Source organism: Anguilla rostrata, chromosome 1, assembly GCF_018555375.3.
Source record: "Anguilla rostrata isolate EN2019 chromosome 1, ASM1855537v3, whole genome shotgun sequence".
Taxonomy (NCBI): Eukaryota; Metazoa; Chordata; class Actinopteri; order Anguilliformes; family Anguillidae; genus Anguilla; species Anguilla rostrata.
In genome coordinates, this window is record NC_057933.1 from 35,133,017 (window position 1) to 35,158,922 (window position 25,906).

The 25,906-nt window shown below is 37.4% G+C and overlaps 1 long non-coding RNA gene across 1 annotated transcript in view; it reads left to right on the forward strand.

The window, feature by feature from the left end:
• Positions 1 to 1,522: 1,522 nt before the first annotated feature.
• LOC135255135 (uncharacterized) overlaps positions 1,523 to 25,906 on the forward strand; it is a 34,477-nt gene continuing 10,093 nt past the window's right edge. The window contains exons 1-2 of the long non-coding RNA XR_010330086.1: positions 1,523 to 1,774; positions 2,055 to 2,171. This is a non-coding gene — a long non-coding RNA (uncharacterized LOC135255135). The remainder of the gene's footprint in view (positions 1,775 to 2,054; positions 2,172 to 25,906) is intronic.

Below are 25,906 nucleotides of genomic sequence, written 5' to 3' on the forward strand. Positions count from 1 at the left end.
AACCCCGAAATTATTCCAAAAGGAAGATCATAACATATCATGTAGAGCAATACGTTTATGCCGACGAGGTGCCTTGAAAATTCAAGTTTTACTTTGCATGAGTGTTGGTTACAATTTCCATTTACTTTTCAAGCTCACTATTGACGACAGGGCTATCGATAACATACTTATAATAACTGATAAAAAGAGCATGCTTGCTAAGTGCTTTGTAGCCTTTCGTTGAGTGGTGTTTTTAGTTGGTTTTGTAACGGACATTATTTATTTATTTATTTATTTATTTATTTATTTATTTATTTATTTTTAGACCCACAAGAACATCATGTGTCTTAAGTGACATTTTTCATATTGCCAAGAGTCAACGACAATCCAAGTCTTTCATTCGTATATAAATGGTTATTTCATAAAGCAGGTACGAAATATAGGCTACGCTGTGTTATTGTTGCATGACGGCATATAAAATATAATATGTGCAATTATATTGAAAAAAAAAACTACTGTATAACGTGTTGATTGTTACAGCTTTTCAAATTAAACAACACGGCTCACAGAAATAGTACACTAATCTCTGCAAAAAAACGACCCAGAATTGCAACTCCTATGAAAGGTTCACGTCTTTGTTCCATCTAGGCTAACAGACCTCAGGATATATACTTATATTACATTTGAACTTCATTGCACATCCAGACTCACCACTTTTTAACCACACCGTTGAACTGCACACTCGCATGCTTCAAAGTAGGATTTGCATATCACAGGTCTCTGAAAGTTAAAAGATACCTCATCTCTAATGCGTACATTCGAATGACACGTGCAGGCAGTAGGGGTACAGCACTACCTTTGTGACCGATACAAATTGCATCTGCCGTAACTGCCATCATATTTAGTTCAGCAACAAACGACTGCCTAAAGTTATTTCTTCCTAGGATATTTTGTGGTTAAGTTATAATAACAGCACCCATGTAAACTCAGTAGTTACAGGTTCACATTGTTAGTCGTTTCAATTTTTGCTTAATTTGTGCCTGTTAAAATAAAGTGTTGTGTTACCTTGAAAGACTTAGCAGTTCCAATATGTTAAAGGAAGCGTCAATATATAAATAATTAAATATTGCTGTATATATTGATCCTAGTAATTGTAGGAATTAATCTTTGTTGCTGCTAGTGAATATTGCTGCTATGTGTATTGATAATTAATTAATCTACTAGTTTTGTGAATTAAAGAAGAAGCTCACTTTAAAAAAAATATCTTAAATCGGTTATATAAGGGTCGCGATTGATTTATTATTTAACTGTGTGCATATTCGTTTTTCTGTATGAAGGACACTACATGTCTTTGAAACCTTCGTAACGAACGCACAAATTCACAGGCTGTAAGGCTGAATAATATTGCGGCTAGATTTATTGTTAGGCTTTCGATGACACCTATCTGTCCTGCAGCTGATGTATCAGGTGACTGAACAGCAAGAGTGCACGACCGCAGTCACTGTATTCGAATTGGCCGTAGAATGAGGGTCTGTGTTCTCCTCTTCTTTCCCTGACTTCGCCCGATGTAGCTGTTCATTGTGTGCACAAATATATTAAGTGTAGGACCTTAAAAACTTGTGGAATTTCGTACTTTATGTTACAGGTCCATTACAGAGTAAACTATATTCTATAGTTGCATGAAATGACCTATAAAATTCGACATTTTCTTATTAGAGAGGCATTGTTACTTAGGTGTAAAACACAGTTATAATACGGATCACCTCTGACCAAAAAGTGAAGACCCAGAACCGATGTGAGTAGAGACACTTTTTCTTACCACCTCCTTTGCTTATATCCCTACTTATGTCCCTGTACCCCTCTTCCATTGTACCCTGTATATTGCAAGCATTTGCAATTTCTTCGAAAATCTCTGAACTTTAGATCCCAAGGATTAGATTGGCAGTTCCTGTAGGGAGAGGGGGGCTTCTGCGCAAAATTACGCCTTCTTCTCTCATTTGTTCGCTGTTTCCATCAAAAAGTTACCTATTTATACGCTGGTCTGCACAATAACCTGAGGCATCCAAACCCTCCAGTGCCGTTTGAAGCCGCAAAGTGGTCAAGTCCTGAAGCGATCCCCTCCATCCTTCGAACAGAAGAAAGAAATCGCGCTCACCAACCTATTAATATCAGAACTGACATCCACTGACCATGTGAGTACCGAGGTGATTACATTTATGAATGGCGATGCAACGTACAGTGTTACTTAGCCTTCATCGGCTAATCTGTTACTTCAAGCGTCCTGAACGTATTTGCATAAGAGTGGCCAAGTAATTAAACCACAATTCTCGCCCGCAATGGATAAAATGCCATTTTCTTTCTTCACACCGTCTATCTGTAGCGTATCATCCGTGATAAATTTTCAGCACGTGGCAGCAAGACAGAACTTTTATTTGACTGTCTGTAACGTGTTGTTTAAGGCACAGTGTAAACTTGCAAAGACTTGGTGTAAACATATATTATACGTTCAGTTTCACAACTAAGTGAACTTGTAGATGAAAGTGACATAAAAGTTCAAGAGAAGTGGTATTTTATTTAGATTGTTAAAACACAAAAGTATTTTTCTATAACAATATTACTTAAATTAACTAATCGGTTCGACGTGCTTTTGCAATCAAAAACTATTTTGAGGAGTGTTCTATGCATAATTATAAACATAGCCTACATTTCCATGCAAATACAAATAATATTATTCAAAGTAGGGTAAATGGGTATCTACGCATTTCAAAAGTAAGTGAATAAGTCTTATAAAATAAAAAGAATTCCCTCCCCCCATCGCCCCATACCCCCCGCCCCTTTTACAGGAAAAGGCGTACCAGCTGACACGCGCGTTCGCACACAGGGACACACATAGGCTACACGAGGATAAGTACCTTTCTCCCCTTTCCCTCGCAGTGGCGACTGTCTATAGCGTAAATATGCCAACAATAAAACATAAGATAGTATTATTTCAACTTTTTTTAAAGGTTCTGCTTTGTTTAAAGCATATATTCCTCTGGGTAATATCAATCAGTGGCTGCAATAGATTGTTGAATGCTAAATGGCATTAAATCGCTGGTGCAAGACCCGAGAATGCCACGTGCTTTTACAGATTTAAAAGATTTATGTGGCCGCTGTTGAATTATCTCGGAGGTTGCTTTAATCTGGTGATTACATTTGATTTAATTTTCATAATAATTAAAGTGAACCATCACTAAAATTAAAAGGTGAGGGACAGCCCTCGGATGAAAAGCTGCCGTAGTATTTGTGCACGCGATTTCGTTCCCTGCGAATACTGATTAAGTGATTAGATTGATAGGTGGAAGGGTAGACAGAAATGATTAAATTAGCATATCACAAATGCCTCGTTTGCCGAAAATCCCAATCGCCTGCCGTGGTTGGGGTAGACGCCCGGGCCTAGTATGAACTCATAACATGTCGAATGAAACATTCTGAAGGGTTTTGAATAGCCCAGATCTGCATTAGGTGGCAGCAAAGAGAGACTTTATGTCGCCACATGATTATACAATGTTGATGTTCGAACTGACACTACTGTATAGAACATGGCCCTTTGTTGTGCAGTCTATATTTTAGCGATAAGACCTACATCTTATAACACAGAGGAATAAACAAAAAGTTTTACTAGAATTTAAAAAAAAAATAACCACGTAATGACGTAAATGTCCTCAATAGCCTACACAACTGTACACAAACTGTACTTCCTAATTTGATTGAATATTACTACAAGTCGTGCCTGTTTCTTTGCAGCTATTTCATTTATTTTCTCATATTTCCACGAGTGAAAATGCAAACTCTTTTTCAAATGTAGCCTATTTATTGTGGAAAGTGCGCGAGTACAAATGCAATTGTATAAACATACAGCGTGTATATTGTATTTATTAAAAATAGGTACTTTTACACTTAGAATAATTAGACTGAATGTAAAAGCAAAAATACAGTTTTAAAAATCGGTATATTTGTAAAACTAGGTTTATACATTTTCGTATGCATGTATCGGTATCTATAACCGTAACACCAATCACACAATATCACAAAACCACTAGCGGCGAACTACCGATACATTGAATTTCATGAATCAATACATAGCTTCCAAAGTAAATAAAGTCCAATGTAAAAAGAAGTTTCAGTGTGTACGTGAAAATGTAGGTTTACAAAGTGTGTAACACTTAGAACTGTCCATGGTTCTGAACGTTTAAAAACAATCTAAAAACATTCGCTTTGCTCGTATATAGTTGTTGTTATTTATTCAAATACGTGTTGCTGATTGCACCAAGTCAGTAAAGCGATTCAATAGTCTGAATAATTAAGAAAACGTCCTCTATGAACATTGGCAATATATTGTGTATGTACTGAATGCACAATTGTTGCCGATCGTGAGAGTGCTATTATGCAAGGGTGCTATTGTGAGTTTTTAATGCCTTGCCTTGGCATAGCAGTTTATGACAGTTAGATATGTGTACATGTTCCATGAAATTCATGGAAGTGGGTATTATCCAAATAACAATGTGTTTTCGGGTGATATGCTGTTTTGGTTTTATTTTTATACATCCAGATGCATTCATATATGTTATACTTTGATACATAAATGTTGTTGATCAATTGCCAGATCTGGAGAGCAACTAACACAAGGCCTTCCTGAAATAGCTCAGCAGCATATTCATGTCATTAACCATAACTTCACTACCACCAAACAAAATAACTTGCACTCTTCTACAAACCTCAGTGTAAACATTTTTACATCAATATAAGTTTTTAGCACTAAGAGGAAATTCATCCCATTGATAATGTTCCCAGGACTTTGTTTGGTGTATTAATATGTTTTTATCATAGGATAATTTAATTCATACTAAAGCACTCATATTAACTGATGTCTTCATGTTACAATTCCATTCAAATTTAAACCTAAATCAACCAGATATTCTATCAACAGACATTGACTGGATCAAGATTAACAATTTATGTCATGGAAATATATTTCCTACAACTACATTACAGGCTCCCGGGTAAAAATATATTGTTGTTCAGATATTGTAAGTGAGATTATTACCACTTGAACAAGAAAGAGGTATGTGACTATATAGCAATGAGGTGGAATGGTATGATGAATAGAGTCTGCAACATTTAAAACAACAATATATGATCACCTAGCCACTATAGCTGCAAACAATATTAAGAATAAATACTTAACTTTACTTATCCCATAGAAATGTAAAACTAAATTTTTGTGATGTAGGTGTAAATTCAGGGTGTTTTTTATCATGACAGTGAGATTACACATCAGCATAGTCTGATCTAGGGCAGGAATTTTCAGGGCTATGGTATGTTTGGGTAACTCTGCATTTACACCATGTAAGAAATGTTGGGCCTTGAGAGGGCACTTGAGGAATGGACAAACTTCCACATGAATATTTGGCCTTTTCTTACCTAAGTTATTCAGACTCTGAAGTACCCAGCAAAGCTATACTCATCTATCCATGGTGTTAGTATGCTATTTTGGAACCCCAATGTCCACCCCCCCTCATATTTTCCACATGCAAATGTAAACCCAAACATAACCTCAGAATGACTTTGTCAAAGTGCACCTTGTGGAGGTCACGGAACAGGATGTGACAGTATGAGGAGCCCTTCTCTCCTTTGTTCCATTGGATTTTGTTGCATAGTAGTCCTCCATTTGAGTCAGATGTTTATTGATTAATCTCAGTAAAATAGGACTGGTTGATTTATCTCAATAAAATAAATTTCCTGTTTTTCTTCTGTTTCACACACAAATTCGTCGTGGCATTGTTTCAACAACCTTATGCAACGTCACAACATTTATTTCCATCCAGAATTGCATTATCTTGTATTGACGACAGGAGAGTCGAACCACTCCATAAAGTCTTCTCCAGCACATCACAAAGATTTTCAATGGGTTTAAGGTCAGGACTCTGTGGTGGCCAATTCATGTGTGAAAATGATTCCTCATGCTCCCAGAACCACTCTTTCACAATTTGAGTCCAGTTAATCTTGGCATTGTCATCCTGGAATATGCCCGTGCTGTCAGGGAAGAAAAAATCCATTGATGGGATAACCTGGTCATTTAGTACATTCAGGTACTCAGCTGACTTCATTTTATTGCCGCATAACGTTGCTGAGCCTAGACCTGACCAATTGAAGCAACCTCAGATAACACTGCCTCCAGAGGCTTGCACAGTGGGCACTGTCCAAAAAAAACCCAAACGGCGACCTTTTTTTTTGGCCAGGCAGTGTATATATGTAGATATATATATATCTCAAAGTTCTACTTTTGAGAAAACAACAACAGCATCGGCAACAACAAAAACTATGGTAACTGACCGTGCTCATTTTGACAAACAATATAACAATAACATTGTAATTAAATATGGCTAAATTCACATCTTAGGCTGGATTCACTCCAGATCAGGCAATGCGGCAAAAACGGCAGTCTTCCCATTCATTTGAATGGGGGTAGTGTGTTTAAGCTGCGGCAGTGGGGACCGCATGGGGTGCCGAAAAAAAACGCAGCGGCCTGTGGCAAGAAAGTAGAACCAGAATCAACTTTTTCCAGAACGCAACCCGACGTCACGCTGCAGTGGCCAATCATGTAAGTTGTTTAAATTACAATGTAGCATTCTGCTGTTTACCGAACAACTGTCAGATGAATTACTGACGCAATTCATTTCCTAAAATTTGATTTTATTATTGTCATCGTGATTTGACAGTACCGGGTAATGGGGCAAGTACCAAAACAATAATTACTAGCTAAATATTAATTCCGAACGACGGAATTAAGCTGTATAAAAGATTCGCTACTTAGCAGTTCTTGCATGTTAGTTTATTTTACCTAGCACTATGCAGTTCATGGACCAAACAATGATACTCTCCCAGTTGTGTCCTCGCTTGGTTTATTTTGTGTACCCAGCTTCGATGTCTGCATCTGGCTGGCAGTCTATGCTGCAAAATAATGATAGCAAGAAGCTTCCTTCGGTTTGCGTTTGTGTCCATTTTATTTATTTTTTTAAGTTAGCACAGGAAATGGAGGGGGGGTTAAAGTTCACAACAAGACGTCACACAAATGTCCCATGTAGTGACACGCCCACACCGCCGCACAGCCCTGCGGCAAGGTGCCGCATTGCCTGATCTGGTGTAAATGCAGCCTTAGTCCTACAAAATTAAAGTTCAAGAGCGGGTCAGATTTATCTATGATAAGCCTGTACTCTTAGCAAGTGTCTTACTGAATCTGTATAACTCTACAGTATAATACCTATATTTCAATAGGCCTTCTGAGGAATTAGAGAAAAATCATGCTTAATAGCCTTTCAAATTTCAGAGTAAAACATTTTGAATTCTTGTTTTCCTCCTGTTTTAAAATATATTGTTCTGTTTCGCAAAATCAGGCCAAACTGAGCAAAGACCATAAATCAGCTAGCTGCAGAACTTTGACTGATAAAAGTTTTCTTTTCCAACATGGCATGTTTTGAAATGGGTTGTGGTTTTGAATAAAGGAAAACTTGTTTATCATTTAAAAGACAAGACAGGTCGTGTAAAATGATTCAGAATGTCTGATATCAAATAATTCACTTGTACAGATGGTATAAGATGTGTGATCTACTATAACTGATCAGGTTCCTGAAATCAGTATACTGTCAACTAATGCATTTGTGGTGAATTTAAAAATATTTCTGAGAGGAACAATGTCTTGTATATGTGGTAAAACAGTATTTTTAATTATCACACATCTATGGTTTTCTCCTTTGTTATGTTAAAGCTGACTGTACAGAATCAATTTGATCTATTTGCTTTAATTAGTGGAGTCTAATAATTCAAGAATTCTAGCTTTGTATTGGCTTTAGCAATTGAGCTTATATGTTGTTTATACCATGCTATACCTTTCTCTGCATTTTATCATAAGGTGGAGAACGATAAATAATTTACAGTCATTTATTTGATTGGATTAGTTACCAAAGGTGCAATAATAAATGTAGTGGTACCAGTATCAGGTGAAATGTTTTGTTTGGGTAAAGGCTGGGACATGGAAGAAGTCATCAGCTTCATAGCTCAACATTAGTGATGATTCTGTATCACAATAATGCCATGCTCACCTCAATGATAAGAGTTGACGAGCCTGAAGGGTGCTTTCCTTCACTAGTTCTTCTAGTAGATTGGAATTGCAGATCTATATGCACCTACCCATAACATCTGTTAGTTTGATTTACATATTAGTTTAGGAGTTAAATATTTAAGGTCAACTTATTGATTTAATTTCATACCTGACACATTTCCTGTTAGTTACATTCAATGGAACAAAATCATTGTTGTGAACTGCAGACCTTCCCTCACCCCTCATTTACATTGCTGCCTAGTTGAGTAAGGATATATCATCTTAATCCTTGTCTTCTCAAAATCTAAAGCTAATATTTCCATAAAATTACTTTCCGATTGGCAACACAACCTCTTGCATTCACTAACAACTTTTATTTTACAGGTCATCATTGGAAATTAGTACAGAGTTCTCAGTTGGCCAATGCGATTAAAATAAAGGTAAAACATAAAATTATTATACAGTAAATGAGATAATACGATTTATTGCCTGACGTGGTGCACCAACACTTTTATAGATCAGGATAAAAAAAAGCTAGAGGGCCTGACTTGTCCCATATGCTGTTGGTACTGTGATCTCTCAGCTTGGAGAATGTGTGCTAATGTGCTTGGATGGATTACCTTTGGATCAACCATTTTGAAGGAATCCAAAGAAATGGACCACTGGTAGTTGACTGGACACTATTAGTTCCCAATAGCTTTGGTCTAGGCACCATTGCTGCAATAATGCCAAAGTCTTAACAATAAAACCGTTCTGTTCCAAAAAACATGACAGAATATATGCGGCAGTTCATGACCTATGCCTTGGAAAACACAAGACGGGATATAAAGTACTGCATATTATTTATATATCCTCTAATACTATTTAACATTTCACAAAAAAAAAAAAAAAAACATACAATTGAATGTCAACTGAAGACGATAACGACAATATTTCAAATGCAGTGCGCACTCTGAATACACGTTTGTTGGCATTTTTGTCAGTATGTCTAAAACGCTGGCGTTTCGTTGAACCTTAACACGTTGTACACAAAAGTGACTGAGACAAATACACTTTAATGCAGTTACTTGAAACCTACCGGTAGACGTGCTTTTTCTAAGCGGAGAAGTGTAAGAGTAAGGACAGTTGCACTGCTTGATTGACCAGAGTACATCGAGGAAATGTATTTATGCAGACTGCTTCGCAGCTTTTATCCGCAAGTAATTCGTTTCACGTCATATGAAACTTAGGTCTATTTATAGTATATGTAGCGGTGAAGTGAAATGTTATGTTCTGATGGAAGAGGTTTGTTTGATATGCGCAGATTTTCACTGCACCACATTTAGGAAATGAAAGCGCCCGTTTAAGCGTTACATTGCAAAGCTCTTGCGCGTTCAGACTTTTAGTAACAACAGAAAGAAAGAAAAAAAACAGGTTCAATTACTTTAAATACCGTTTTTACCTGGACATCAGCCACATATCTGTCTTACAAGGTAACCTTTTTTCTTTTTTTTTTTACATCTCTAGTAGCCTACTCATACATCTTATTGTATAGGGTCAATTCACCAATCGAAATCATCATCACTTATCAGAACAGAATGTTCATTTGAAAAATGAAGTCACACAAGTACACATTCAGCGCTTCAGCGCTGCAAACATTCACTGTAAAAACTCATGGAAAATGAGCATATTGGTGTCCTTCACACACTATTGATATGTGGCTAAAATGTCTATTTTTGAACGCTCCTCGTCACCAATTGTGCCGTTAATTTAAGCACTACATGCGCATTATTTTCTGAGCTGTAATTTGGCTCTGTTTGGCTGCACTGACGCGTGTGTATTAACTTGTCGAGAGAGCATGTGATATTTTCCTATCGCTCGGCTGAGAACACCTCTGTGATAGTCTTCGATCTTCCTTATCGAAAAGCATGGAGTTCTGCCACATCAGAGCGGTGGTCGCGAGTGTGCTTTGTGGAACATCCTCTTGTAACGGGAGCGCGGTTGGAAACGTGAGAAACGTGCTGAATAGCCAAGACCGCTCTTTCTGTTGTGTACACATTCCGCTACTAAGTGCCTTATGCTAACAATTCTATACCGTGCAAAAACCGTAGAGAAAATATTTCTGAGGTATCCTTGTCCGAAATGCAATAAAGTTAGTTTATCAAAAACGCTAGAATAGACATTAGAATAAATGACAATGTGATGATATAGGTATGCTTGGCAATATCAGGCAGAAAATAGCGAGCAGCTGAAGTAATTTACTGCTACAAGAGATATCTCTTGCTTCTGACATTTGATATCTCGTTATTTTAGGACAATGTTAAGTTGTGGCCTTCTGTTATTGCAAGTGAAGACAATACTCCATTTGGTGCTAGACATTTAGTATTTATTTCATCATATAGAGTGTGGCTATATAGTATTGTTCTATTTTTTTAATGATAACTAATTGTAGTTATGTACTGTTGTTACACTGTTGTAACACTGTACGTGCACTGTAATTATCGGTTTGATAACTGTCTATCTCTAGTCATCTGGCTGCATTCTGCTAATAACTATCTAGCCTAGATCATTAAATGGAGTCTGGAGGCTGCATCAGTTATCAAATATGAAAAGCCATCATGCTTCAGTATTCATGCACAGCTCTGCTTTATTTTAGTGTTAAACAGTATAATTGTTGTTAGGAATATTTTACTGCCACACACGAGGTGCTGATATTGAAATTAAATAGAAAGGACTGCACTGCACAAGCAGGAAATGTAAACCCATTTAAATAGATGTATGTACAGTGTTTTATTTTAGAATTAAATAAAGGAATATTTCACTTCAGTGCTTTAGGACCGTGAATGCAGAGTTGAGAGTCTGCAGTTGTCTAAGTAAGTCCATGGTTCTGGCTCTGACTTGATTGAAATGTGATGCTTTTGTTTTTCCGTAAAGCTTTCATTTTTGCAGGGCTGCAGTAGGACCTCACTAGTACACAGGGAAGCAAGCAGGGAACAAGCTGGTCTGTCAGACTACTATATCTGCCCAACCCCCCCCTCCAAATTCCTCTTTTAAAATTCATACAGCTAGGGTCGGTCCTGCTTAATGAATCTGTGAGAAATATTCAGTCCATAATCAGAGGAGCAGAGGGAAAGCAGCGTGTTTGTTGTGCTGCTGCACTGACAAAAGGAAAGCCGATCAGCGTATGTTTGTACTAGAAACAGCACCAAAATTTGGAAGAAGCCAGGGACGAGTGTAAGTAAAATGTGCTTAGAGGTGCGACAAGGAGGTAGCGTAGAATCTGATGTCATACACAGACCTGCCAGGTAAATAAAAGCATTGACAATTATGAACTTAAATATTGCACAATAATTTTATGTCCAGTGATTTTAACGGGGATTGTGACCCAGAATCAAAATGCCATATGCATTAAGATGGGATGAAAAACCATTTTTTGTCATATGTTTCCATCACACCCAAACTGCTAGTATTCTTATTTTAGCTAATTTTATTATGCACACCAATGACAGTATACTTCATTATATCATAATTTGTATACTAGTAGTCTATTTAAGGTGATCATATTAATTTTGTGCTGAATTAGAAAAGTTAATTGTTGTCTTCCTTGGAGTATCATGGAATGCTGTAATTCTGGAAAGATTAACTGTGCTGGATGTTGATACTGTGTCAAAATGGTGATAAACGGAAATGAAACTGTAATGCTGACTTCTAACAAGTTGATTAGTATGCTGCACCTTTGCATTCTGGAGGCCAGTGGGGATCCTCTGTCATATGCATATGGGGGAGGCTGCTTCAGATTCCCATTGGGCAAATTGTTTTTCCATAATAAAAATACATATTTCTACATCTTGTCAGGTATATACCACATGTAAGGATATGTTTCAAACTAATACTTCACCAAAAGGTATATTTTAGTGTTACAATGTAACTGCAATGTTTCAGTCTGACTTATTGTAACATCAAAAAAATCTCCAGAGCAGTCCGGTGCTAAATTTGCCTAGCAATTGAGGTCACTCATTCGGTTATTAAAATATTCAGTGGTCATCTGTGACAGTTGTAATATTATTGCACTGAAGGCTAAAAGTAACTTAAAACTAGTAACACACTAATCCTGTCAACCATCTTCGCAACATGTACAGTCGGAGACTCCAAACCTTTTCCCCTTTCATATAACCATAAATAATTGAACTAAAATATTCTTATTTTACCTCATTTGAGACAAACAAACAGATATACCAAGTCAGTAGGGCAATACTCAAGGCAGGAGTAAGGCAGTGGGCCGGTCTGTGATCACATTTTACTTCCCAAACGTATGTATGTGGTCAGGCATCTCATAGTTTTTGACTGGTGCACTAAAAGCTTTTGGAGATATTGTTAAAAATAAGCAATACAAATTTTTTATTTTTGGTTTACAGTCCCAGTATATGTTAAAATTAGTTACCACAGATCCAGTGGCCTTTAACTGCTGAGTGCATTGGCTCAATTTAAACAATGCAAATGAGCAGTCGTAGCAGAGCAGTCAAACATGAAATTATTTCAATGGGAATTGCTGATCACATGCAAACTAAGCATGCCTAGTTTGGAAACAAAGAAATCTTTGTTGGGCATTAAGGAAAGGACGATTTTGAATTTTTATGATTATTTCAAGTCTTGTTTGTATAGTGTTCCTCTCTGTTCCCTTTAAGCCTCTATTTACTTCTAATCCACGGTTTGCTTTTCTGAGCGAAAGGCTTCCGCAATCCTGTAGACTTAGAGCAAAGTTGATCTTGTGATTAGTATTCCACTGTCATAATGTATCCATCAACTTTAGGATTTTTTTACCGCTTTCAACATAATCTTAGGCATGTTACAGTGTGCGTATATTTTTTTTCAGCAGGAGTTCATCCCTTTGTGGAAAGTGCATTAATATAGGATCTAAATCTTTTTCTTTCCCATGAAGATGGTGATATAAATTACTTGGATAGATTCTGTCAGATAAGAATTAATTAATTGGCATAAAAAGAAGTATTTAGAAATATAATCCTATGGATTATACCTAATTTCCTGTGAGTTTTATTTTTTTCAGTAATGCAATGACCTTATGTTCTTCAGCCAAGTAATTAAAGAAGTGGTTAAGTGTATGGCCTTTAATAACCTGAGAGATATAGATTCAGTGGTTTGAGGAACATTTGGGAAAATAGTATGATTTACCTCTGCTTGCTAATACTCTATATTATATTCAGAATTGTTATTCACTCAAGGTTTATTGCTTTAAAACATAACTGTTTGGCAAAGCTCTGTCACTCTTCAACCGCATTGTCAAATTAGAATATATTGCATCTAATGCATTGTAGTTTATATTCCACACCTGTTTGTAACTTTCAAAAATGCAAGAGGAAAGATTGAAATATTGCTCCATGGAGCAAATTAATCTTAAATGTTTTATTAGGCGAGACTGCTTTCTGAAGGATCCATCTCTCTTTGAATAATTAACAAGTAAACAATGTTGTAGATGTAAACTATAAATCTGATTTCAGTGTGTTGTGTGCATATTATTACAAGTCCGTTATATTAGCACCCGAAACAAAATCCTTTTACCCAGTAATACATGAGCCAGCAAAGTCATTTCAGTTCCTCATCTTTAATTACATAATTATGTAATTTACGTAAAGTGTAAACTGTTTTTAAACTTCTTTACAAAGGATAATTCTTAATGGACAAGCATGATAATACAACACTGAGAGATTTAATTATCCATTCTTTTTATACATATGCCTCTGAAGACAAAAAAGAAAAGTTAAAGCCTCATTTCATCAAAAGTGTTTTCTAACTGGATGCTTTTAGCTGAATCTTTAATTTTGTTTTTGGCCTCAGTAAATACAGCCATATGTCTCAGGAGCGTGGATTCTGGTCCTGCAATCTACACAACAGTGACATTAAAATGGTCCCAATCAGTACACTGTAAAAAAACAAAATATATAAATAATAAAATTATTTATTATATATATATATATATAATACTAATAATAATAATAATTTTTTTATTATATTATTTTTTTATTATGATAAATGGCTCATCCCAGTTAAAAATTCTTAAGAAACTGATCGCAATTGCACTTTTGAATTTACTCAGCTTTCAAGGTTCAAGGTTCTGTTCAAAAATATTTGTAGTTTTGTCAACAACATTTTATTACTCCATTCACAGACAAAACCAGAAGTTCATGTAACTAAGAATTTTACACTGGGCCAACATAAAAGTAAGTAAAAGTGTTTGGGGGAGGTAAAAATAAACGAAGCATGGAAAAAATTCCAGTCATCCATCTGTCTACCTGTCTGTTTGTCTGTCTGTCCATTCATTTTCTATATCACTTTCTCCTGGGCAGGCACTGTACTGCCCAGTGCTGAAAAATGGAATACTGAAGTAGTAATCTTGAAATAGTACTTTTATGAATAGTTTTACAACATCATTAAAAAAATTATTTAGTATAAAATAATAAAAGCAATGCCTGTGGTCTGACCCTTTAATACAAGAACATACAGGGGTGGGAAAAATTAGGGAAGCATCACTTTTCCTTAAAAAAATTGTGCCACATGTTTGTTAAGCAAAACCACCCTCTCTGCTTTTCACCTGATGATCTGCACGGCACAGTGATTCTTATGCTTGTGTTTCTTTTAGATAATGGTTTGTACACAGTATTTTTGTATTTATAGACAAACGGTGGTTTTATATTTTGTATTTTTTTCAGCTTGGCAAATTTAAAGGCAGCCCGACCTGTAACTTAGCTAGCTTTTGCCAGGCTGAAACTAATATGATATATATAGCCATTGTCCATCTATACATACAAATATATGTATGGACGGGTGAAAAATAAAAACATGACGTGCCTTAGTAATGGTAAATGGTAAATGGACTGCATTTATATAGCGCTTTTATCCAAAGCGCTTTACAATTGATGCCTCTCATTCGCCAGAGCAGTTAGGGGTTAGGTGTCTTGCTCAAGGACACTTCGACACGCCCAGGGCGGGGTTTGAACCGGCAACCCTCCGACTGCCAGACAATCGGCCTTACCTCCTGAGCTATGTCGCCCCGTAAGTAAGGTGATGGGCCACAACAAGCTGCCAGAACAGCTTCAATGCACCTTGGCATTGACTCTACTGTCTTTGGAACTGTACTGGAGGGATGGAACACTGTTATTCCAAAAGATATTCCGTCATTTGGTGTTTTGGTGATGGTACACCAGATACACCAAATGGTGTGTCGAGGTCACCAACAACAAGAAAACAAAACTTATCATGTCGAGTTCACCAACTGTAAGAAACCCCTATGTAAACCAAACAGTGGAAGTATCTGAGTGGCATAAGAATGCATGTAATCTTACCCGGTGCTACTGGAACGGGATTAATTTAATGTTATCTCTATTACCTTTCCTCTGTGTTAACAGTTATGCACAGATGGAGGAGACTGTTGTTCGCCAGTAGTGTGGCTTTATATTAATCGCTATCTTGCTTGATAGATGTAGACATGTCACTGGCTTGTGTAGCCTGCATGTATACAATTGTATATCCTGCTATGACACTAGTGTATAGGCGAATTACTACGGGGTGCAGATATCCTGAGTTCTATGTGTATGTTAGGACCGTAAAACTGCTAGGTGCGCAATGCTAAGAGTCAAAGAGGAATGTCAGGTTAAAATGAATGCAGTTTATTGCTCAGTGTGTTCAGTAATAATGACAATATACAATGGTGCATATTGTGAGTGGTGAAATAGTTATACACGTGATGTGTTGGAGACTGTGTTGACTAGTCTCCCTGCACCACTGCATGTTTTCCCTTATATACAAAATGATCAAAGCAAAACTCCAAGTCATCAAATAAAGACGCAATCATAGCAGAACAGTATAGATCAATGAACCTGCTTGCACTACCTCTGTACGCATATCACACTAGGTTAACCTTTGTATCTGGTGGGGTGCTGACCCATAGGTATCAAGATCTTTAGTCAGCACTCCACCACCAAATACACCAACTTGTTCCTCATAACATCCCGTTTTCCGACAAATAAAACATTATTACATTGTATTATGGAGAACCTACAGATCACATACTGCTGATCTAATCAGATGTTTTGCAACTGAGCACTGTCTCTTCATCACAATTTCTGACTCCCTGTCAGCACAGTAAACAGTCTGTTTTACTTTGAGAGTGTGATAAGAGGCAGACTTCTGTGAACTGCCCTACAGTGGTGGATAATGCTGTCTATTACAGCAGTCCAAAATCTCCCATCAGTGTTCAATTGGGTTGAGATCTGGTGATTGTGAAGGCCATAGCATATGATTCACATTGGTTTCATACTCATCAAACCATTCAGTGACCCCTCGTGCCCTGTGGATCGGCACACTGTCATCCTGGAAGAGACCACCAGGATATAAACGTTTCATCATAGGATGAAGGTGATCACTTATAACAACTTTATATTGATTTCAGTGACCCTTCCCTCTAAGGGAATAAGTGCATCCATGCCAGGAAAATGCCCCCCACAGCATAACAGATTCACCGGTCCCCCTCACTGTAGGGGTCAAGCATTCAGGCCTGTACCATTCTCTTTGGGTACGGCACACATACACTCGCCTACTTTTTGAGAATATAGTAAAGGATGAGTCATTGGACCATATCACTTTTTTTCCACATCTCGGTAGACCACTGCCTATGGTTTTTGCACCACTGAACTCTCAAATGTGCATTTATTTTTGTAATGAGGGGTTTATGCATTGCAATTGTACTATAATATCCCTCTCTATGCAGTTGTTGACAGACATCTCCTGCATTGACATTCTCAGTCACCTGAGGAAGAGTTGCTCTTCTGTTTTTCCTTAGATATCGCACTAATGCACAAGTATCACAGTTATTGAATGTGTGCTTTTGACCACAATTTCTGACCATATTTACTGATGTCTTTCCCATTGATGTAAATGCAGATGTCACTTTAGTCAATGTTCTTGTTGAAATATTAGCCAGCTGAGCAGTTGTTGTGACTGAAGCTCCTGACAACCATGCCCTAATTCAAAGTCACTTAGATCTTTTCCTCTTGCCATCTTGATGCAAAATTGAGGTCAATTGGGCCTACTCAGCATTTTTATACATGCCACAGAGCATGATAGGATGTTAATTTCTGAATTGTATCATGCATTGCACCTCTATGGAAGCATCTGCATTCATTATGTTTCTTCACTCATTTATTCAGGTTTTTCCTTTAATTTGTCACCTGACTGTATGTACCTATTCCCAAGTATCATAGAAGTACAGCGTATGAAACAAAAGGTTAAAATGGTAGCTAACAGCTTTCACTCGCTAGTGAACACTACAGCTAGAATGCAAGTTAAACTGTTGATAATATACAAAAACACATTTTCATGACATTACAGCATTATAGCCGGGTTGGCATAACATTGAAATTTTGAGTGATTGTGTAACATTTCTCACATGATGATCATCTTAACATAATCAAACAATCCATATAGGCCAGTGGTCTCCAACCCTGGTCCTGGAGAGCTACAGGGTCTGCTGGTTTTCATAGTGACTCTGCACTTCATGAATCAATTAGAGCAGTTGATTACACAGTTAACTCAACTCACCTAGTGTCTTGGGTCTCAACTGGGTGCTGATTTTAAGGTGAAAACAACAACCAGCAGACCCTGTAGCTCTCCAGGACCAGGGTTGGAGACCACTGATATAGGCCTATCACTGGGCTATCGCTCAACTGCCAATAGACACTGTCATAGAGGTTACAGGAAATTATGTGAAGCTTTTTGCCAAACTAAAATGAAAAATGATACCAGGGACAGATGTAATGTTAAAGTTTGTTTCATTTTATAACTTGGTCTAGCTCTTACCCCAACTGCAAATACTTCTCAATGGCTTCAGCAAATTTGCCTGGGGTAGTCATTTTGAGGCAGCCACATCAATTGTGTTTGGATGGGTTTGGTTGAAACTACATGCAAAAAATCTGACTTTACACATAGGTGGCCTGGCTTATATTCCAAACATTTAGCTTCTACATTTAACATGTACTTTCACATTTCATGTTTATATTTAAAATTTACATTTATATTTAAATTCAGCAGGGTTGCAGAGTGTGCAACTTTTTGCAAATGGTACCCTTTAAGTGGACATAAATAAATTTATCGGTGGTAAATTTACAAGTTGCCGGTGACCACCTGAATGCAAACAATAGTACAGATGAGGCCAAAAATTTACATACACCTAGACTAAAGATATTCAAACTCAGATTTTCACAACTGTTACCATTTCATGTTACCATACATCTCTTTTGGCAAGTCAATTAGGGCATCTACTTTGTTCACATCACAGGTAATTTTAAAACAATCGATTAGAGACACATTTATTTCAGCTTAAATTCACTATATCAGAATTCCAGTGGGTAGAAGGTTCACATACACCAAGCTGACTGTCTCTTTAAACAGTCTGGAAGATTCAAGAAATTGATGTAATGACTTTTTAGAAGCTTCTGATTGGCTAATTGTTATATTTAGGAATTAACTGGGAGTCAGTTGGCACCTGTGGTTGTATTTAAGGGCCTGCCTTTTGAGCCACTGCCTTTTTGTCCTTGATATCATGGTAAAACCCAAGGAACTCAGCCAAGACCTCAGAAAATAAAATTAAAAAAAATAGTGGACCTCCACAAGTCCGATTCCTCCTTAGGAGCAATTTCTAAACAACTGAAGGTATCTGTACAAACAATTGTATGCAAATATAAAAATCTTGGGACCACACAGACACTGCATCGTTCAGGCAGAGGAGCAAATTAACTACCAGGGCTGAACGAAATATGGTCCGACAGGTTCAACTGAACCCCAAGACAACAACAAAGGACCTGGTGAAGGAGTTGGAGCTATCAGGGACCAAAATATCTACATCCACCATTAAGAGAATCCTACATCACCATGGCCTGAAAGGCTGTCGAGCAAGGAAGTCACAATTCCAATACCGGAACAAAAAAAAAATCATCATGTTGTGGGGGTGTTTTGTTGGAAAAGGGACTGGAGCACTTCAGAAAATAGATGGAATCATGAGGAAGGAGGATTATCTAGAAACACTGAAGACCCTAGACATCAGATAGAAAGTTAAAACCTGGTCGCAACTGAGTCTTCCAGTAGGACAATGATCCTAACCATAACTCCAAAGTTGTAACAAAATGGCTTAAAGACAACAAAGTGAAAGTATTGGAGTGGTCATCACAAAGCCCTGACCTGAATCCCATAGAAAATTTGAGGACTGAACTGAAAAAGCGTATCCGAGCAAGGAGGCCCACAAACCTGATTGAGTTACACCAGTTCTGTCAGGAGGAATGGGCCAAAATTCCAGCAAGGTATTGTGAGAAGTTTGTGGAAGGCTACCCCAAGCGTTTGATTCAAGTTAAGCAATTAAAAGGCAATGCCACCAAATGCTAACAAAGTGTGTGTAAAATTGACCCACTGAAAATCTGATATATTTCATAAAAGCTGAAATAAATCTGTCTCTTAGCTATTATTTAAAAATGACCTCTTACGGAAATAAAGTAGATACCCTAATTAACTTAACACAAGAAATGTATGGTAACATGAAATGTGTGTAGTTGTGAAAAAAATGGAGGCTAGGGTGGAAAACACCCGACCCTGCACCCAGGGCCATTGCTAGGAAATTTGGGCCCCCTGAAAGAATATTGGTGTGGGCCCCGCCCCCTGACTTTTCATTGCCAAAGATCAATTTTACACAACTTTTTTTCTTAGACTATGTATTATCATTTTTTCTTTATGTTTCTGTTCCTCTGTGTTCTTGACAGTTTTATGGAACAACCGATGAAGAACTAACCTACCTAGTCTTGGCATTAACATTTTAAAAAATCTAAATTGGCTTATCAATGCCATTGCTCTAGGCAATCAGCTTCACTTTATTATTGTATGAGGAGGGCAAGCTGTAAGATTAGCCCCTGCTTAACGTTAACAAGAGTCATGTCAACAGGCTAACATAGCAGTTTAGTACACTTTCCATTTTTAAAAATGGAAAAATGTGTCCTGCTGCTACCAGGGACGCAGGAAGGGGGGTGCTGAAAAAGTGTTTTTTTAAGTATATATATATATATATATATCGGACGGAGTGTAGCACAGTGGGTAAGGAACTGGGCTTGTAACCGAAAGGTCGCAGGTTCGATTCCCGGGTAGGACACTGCCGTTGTACCCTTGAGCAAAGTACTTAACCAAAATTGCTTCAGTATATATCCAGCTGTATAAATGGATACAATGTAAAAATGCTATGTAAAAGTTGTGTAAGTCGTTCTGGATAAGAGCGTCTGCTAAATGCCTGTAATGTAATATAATATATATTAAAACAATATAATAAATAATTTTGCTTTGGGGAAGAAAATAGATGTTGAAAAACATGTGTTTGTTAGTTTTTAGTGATCACAGGCATGGCGATCTTACTACAGGGTTCACGACGGGGTCAGTACGGAATTTTGTTACAATTGCAAACACTTCAGTCACGATGCACGAGTTGGCTAAGTGGATGAAGTAGCCTACAACATGGCGCAAAAACGCATCTCAGATTTTTTCAATGCCAAAAATGCTAAAACATCCTGGACCGAGTTAGAAGATGTTGATGCAGCGCCTGCTAAGACATGTTTGTTAATAACACTGCCACCGTAAATAAGTATTAGTTAGGCCTATGCATAATAATTTAGCCATAGAAAGGGGGGCCTACATAATAGGCTACTGAGGTTTTTGTGGGCCCCCCAAGGGCTGTGGGCCCCTAGAATTGTCATCACCTTTCACCCCTAAACGACGGCCCTGCCTGCACCCCCTATCGCCGCCATTTTTCTTGAGATTAAGACCGGAGACTCATGTCCCATACAGACAACAAAAATGAATTGTGGGTCTTATGAGGTGTCGTGGTTCCACACAGCTGCTACATTGTCAAGATGTAGTAAGATTGTAGGAGCATAATGTTATATTTCCTGTTATGTGCTTTAATGCAACTTATTCATATACATTTCAAAGCACTCCAAATGTTACATTTTCTCTCAAATTGTTGACAGATCAATACTTACAGATTAACTAATTGGAAGGCATTAGTTGTGGGTTTAGTAAAGCTAGTAATTACTGAGTGTAATCGTGCAGAAAATTTAATTTGAAGTTGTGTACATGCTTAGATGTTTGCTCTGCAGTGCTCTCTAGAGGTGCAAGCTTCCTGTAGCTCACCTTTTTGGTTTTCACTCATTGGAATGTATGTCTATTTAGGCAAGTATTATGGCCAAGGTCATATGCACTAATTTGGAGTGAGTTTAGTACATGGAGGCATGGGAGGGAAAAAAAGATCTTCATATAGCAGAGGCCAGTAGGATTTGGGGAGCAGGGGTGGGGGGGTTCACTGACAGCAATTTCCTATTTTACGTTTAGCTTTTTTGATGCTGGTCAGCGATTGAATTATGTCAGACTTTGTAGAAACAGATGGGGGCTTCCCAAAATCAGATGTATGGAGGCAAGGCTTGCAAAACGGCAGCCGTCTTTGCTGCTGGTTAGCACATTTTTTTAACAATTTCTTGGAATTTGGTTTACCATTACTGTGGGCTCTATTTTCTGGCTGGCGCATGGAGTGTTGGTATTTGTGGTATGTTCATCATGGATTTTGATTCACCTGGACCATCTGGTAATTTTGTGATCATAGCCTATTCAAAAGCCAATCAATGGTTTCCCTGGATCATATGCTGACCAATTTGATATAAATTCCACAAGCAGGAAAAAAAAAAGAATGGGTTACATTTATTGTTGTATTTTTTATAATTTTAATTCCTAAGTTTATTCCTTGTTTTTAGTTGTTTGTGACTGTTCTTATACTGCACTGTGGTGCCTGAGCTGCTGTATTTTGTTCTGCATCTTACACCAGTCTGTTATGAGAAGAATGGCAATAAATGCAACTTAAGTGGTCTTTTAATTTTAAAAGACCACTTAAGTAAATATGATAGCTACAGTACTAGAACAAATTATGGACTTCATTTATAAACAGATTTTGACAATTCATGTAATATTTTGCAAAAATTATGCCATTTTGGCATAATACAGTGAGTGCCATAATGTTTGGGACAAAGCCATATTTTTTTTCTTGATTTAGCTCTGCTCTGCATAACGTTGAATTTGTAATCAAACAATTCATATGTGATTAAAGTGCTCTCAGCTTTTATTAAATAGTATTTAACACGTTTTGGTGTCAACATGTAGAAATAACATCACTTTTTATGCATAGCTGCTCGGTGTCAGGGCATCATAATAGGACAAATGGCTTAACGGGTGTTTCTGATTAATCAGGTGTGTTCAATTGCTTCTTTACTGAAAGTACACAGAAGCTTTCAGTATCTAGTCTTGATTCTTTTTTGATTGCCTTTGGAGACTGTTATTGGCATTTGTCAGCATAAGGACCAGAGTTGTGCCAATGAAAGTGAGGAAAGACATTATGAGGGTGAAAAATATGAAAAACAAACAGTCAGAGGCCAAACCTTAGGATTACCAAAATCAACCATTTGAAATATCATTTTGAAGAAAGAGAGCACTGGTGAGCTCCATTACCACAAAGGGCTTGGTAGGCTATGGAAGAACTTCACAGTTAATTAATCTAAAATTTTAACAAATTGAAGTAAATTTCTCATATTTATGAAATTCTTTTAGACTCGATTTTTGAAAAAGTTAAAACCAACTCTGTACCTTGGGAGAAAAACCTGCATAGTACAGTTGAAGTTGAACGTTTACATACACCTTAGCCAAGTCCATTTAAACTCACAGTTTTTCACAATTCCTGATGTTTAATTCCCTGTCTTAGGTCAGTTAGGATCACAACTTTATTTTAAGAATGTGAAATGTCAGAATAATAATAGAGAGAATTATTTATTTCAGCTTTTATTTCTTTCATCACATTCCCAGTGGGTCAGAAGTTTACATTCACTCTGTTAGTATTTGGTAGCATTGCCTTTAAATTGTTTAACTTGGGTCAAACGTTTCGGGTAGCCTTCCACAAGCTTCTCACAATAAGTTTCTGGAATTCCTCCTGACAGAACTGGTGTAACTGAGTCAGGTTTGTAGGCCTCCTAGGTTGCTTTTTCAGTTCTGCCCACAAATTTTCGACTGGTCAGGACTTTGTGATGGCCACTCCAATACCTTGACTTTGTTTTCTTGAAGCCATTTTGCCACAACTTTGGAAATATGCTTTGTGTCATTGTCCATTTGGAAGAGCCATTTGTGACCAAGCTTTAACTTCCTGGCTGATGTCTTGAGATGTTGCTTGAATATATCCACATCATTTTCCTTCCTCATGATGCCATCTATTTTATGAAGTGCACCAGTCCCTCCTGCAGCAAAGCACCCCCACAACATGATGCTGCGACCCCCGTGCTTCACGGTTGGGATGGTGTTCTTCGGCTTGTAAGCCTCACCCTTTTTCCTCCAAACATAACGATGGTCTTTATGGCCAAACAGTTCAATTTTTGTTTCATCAGACCAGAGGACATTTCTCCAAAAAGTAAGATCTTTGTCCCCATGTGCAAAGATCTTACTTTTGGCTTTTTCATGGCGGTTTTGGAGTAGTGGCTTCTTCCTTGCTGACCAGCTTTCAGGTTATGTCGATATAGGACTCGTTTTACTGTGGATATAGATAGATAGATACTTTTGTACCTGTTTGCTCCAGCATCTTCACAAGGTCCTTTGCTGTTGTTCTGGGACTTATTTGCACTTTTCGCACCAAAGCACATTAATCTCTAGGAGACAGAACACGTCTCCTTCTTGAGCAGTATGACGGCTGCGTGGTCCCATGGTGTTTATACTTGCGTATTGTTTGTACAGACAAACGTGGTACCTTCAGGCGTTGGAAATTGCTCCCAAGGATGAACCAGACTTGTGGAGGTCCACAATTTTCTTTCTGAGGTCTAGGCTGATTTTATTTTGATTTATTTATGATGTCAAGTAAACAGGCACAGAGTTTGAAGGTAGGCCTTAAAATACATCCACAGGTACTCCTCCAATCGACTCAAATAATGTCAATTAGCCTATCAAAAGTTTCTAAAACCATGACATCATTTTCTGTAATTTTCCAAGCTGTTTAAAGGCACAGTCAACTTAGTGTATGTAAACTTCTGACCCACTGGAATTGTTATATAGTGAATTAAAAGTGAAATAATCTGTCTGTGAACAATTGTTGGAAAAATTACCTGTGTCATGCACAAAGTAGATGTTCTAACTGACTTGCCAACACTATAGTTTGCTAACATGAAATCTGTGGAGTGGTTAAAAATGAGTTTTAAAGACTTAAGACCTAAGTGTATGTAAACTTCCGACTTCAACTGTATATCCTCATCCATGTCTTCCATTGCAGTGTCTTTGTGAATTAGCAGTGCACACTGCACAAAGTGCACAACTTCTAAAGGGAATTAAAAGAGGTCATTTGATTGGCTATGCATGAATCCAGCTGCAACACACCCTCTGATAATATATTCAGCATAATCTTGCCCATTTTCTATCTGCGCCGCATGCTTTGAGCAGCGCACTGCTTGACTCTGGCCGCGACAATACACCAACATTCAATGGCCATGTCCTGCGCGCCTGTGCACTGTGCCATTCACTGTACCCACGCACTGTGAAACATTGATTCTGGAAAATAGAGCCCTCTGTGTTGCATTTAGATGCATGAGTGAATCCCACATAGCTGTGTTGGCAAAATTTTATCATTTTAAATTTTTATCCATAGCGCTGTCTGTGGATATAACATTGAAACAGATTGTTGGTACACCAGGAAGCCTAAAACCAGTCAAGCATTCTTGGTCTTCTATTGGTCCCCAAAGATTCTGGCCTTTTGCCAGAAGGGATTCCTATCTTGTGGCTATCTCCTAATAGAGGATATTTCTTTCAAGAGAGATTGACCGTAACTTCAGTCCCTTGAGGGATGTAAAAACCCTAAGTTTTTTCAGTGTCATCCTGTCACTTTATGGTGTGCTCCTTAGTGGGACGTATTAATTTGTTCATTCTCTCTTACTGAGTTGTGCTAACATTTAGAGTGCCTCAGTTAATTTTTTAAAATTTTTTATTATTATTTCTCTGTATTAAAAATGCAAGTTCATCTTGGAAGTTCATAATATGCTGCCAATTCTAATATTATAACCTTGCTACTTTCCCTTTATGATGACCTAGTAGCAAATTTAATAAAAATATAGCCCATCTTTCTAAGGCATGTGGTGATATATAAAAGAGCACACCATTTTATTTTCCTACTTTTTTTACAGATCAGTAAAATGCTCCAGGTTTTATATCAGGTCCGTAAAAAGTGCCTACATCTGAAAGACAATGGAAATTATTATTTGATTAACAAATGAGTGAGAACTGCAGAATCTGTATACAGTATCAACTCAGTATTAAGCAGTTGTCAGATGCCAGTTTTGAAATTATGAGCAAAACTAGATCTAAAATGTGACTGGGGAGATCAGAAAACCAAGTTAGTGAGTGTTCAAAATGTTTTATTTTTGTGGCATTTGAGTTTGTTTTATCATGTCTTGTAACAATCTGATTGCCTTTGATAGTCGTATCTTTGCCTTTCTCATTCTGCAAACACAACCTTGGCTTCAAGGACAAGTACAAAATCCCCCAAAATTCTGCAGTTACAAATAAGCAGCTACTTCACTTCACTGAGAAGTCATGAATTGAATTTATGGGAGAAATCTCATGACAGTTTCCAGAGTATATTTATATAACTTCACAGACTAGTTTATCGTCTTTATACTCAAGTTCTTATGCATGAAG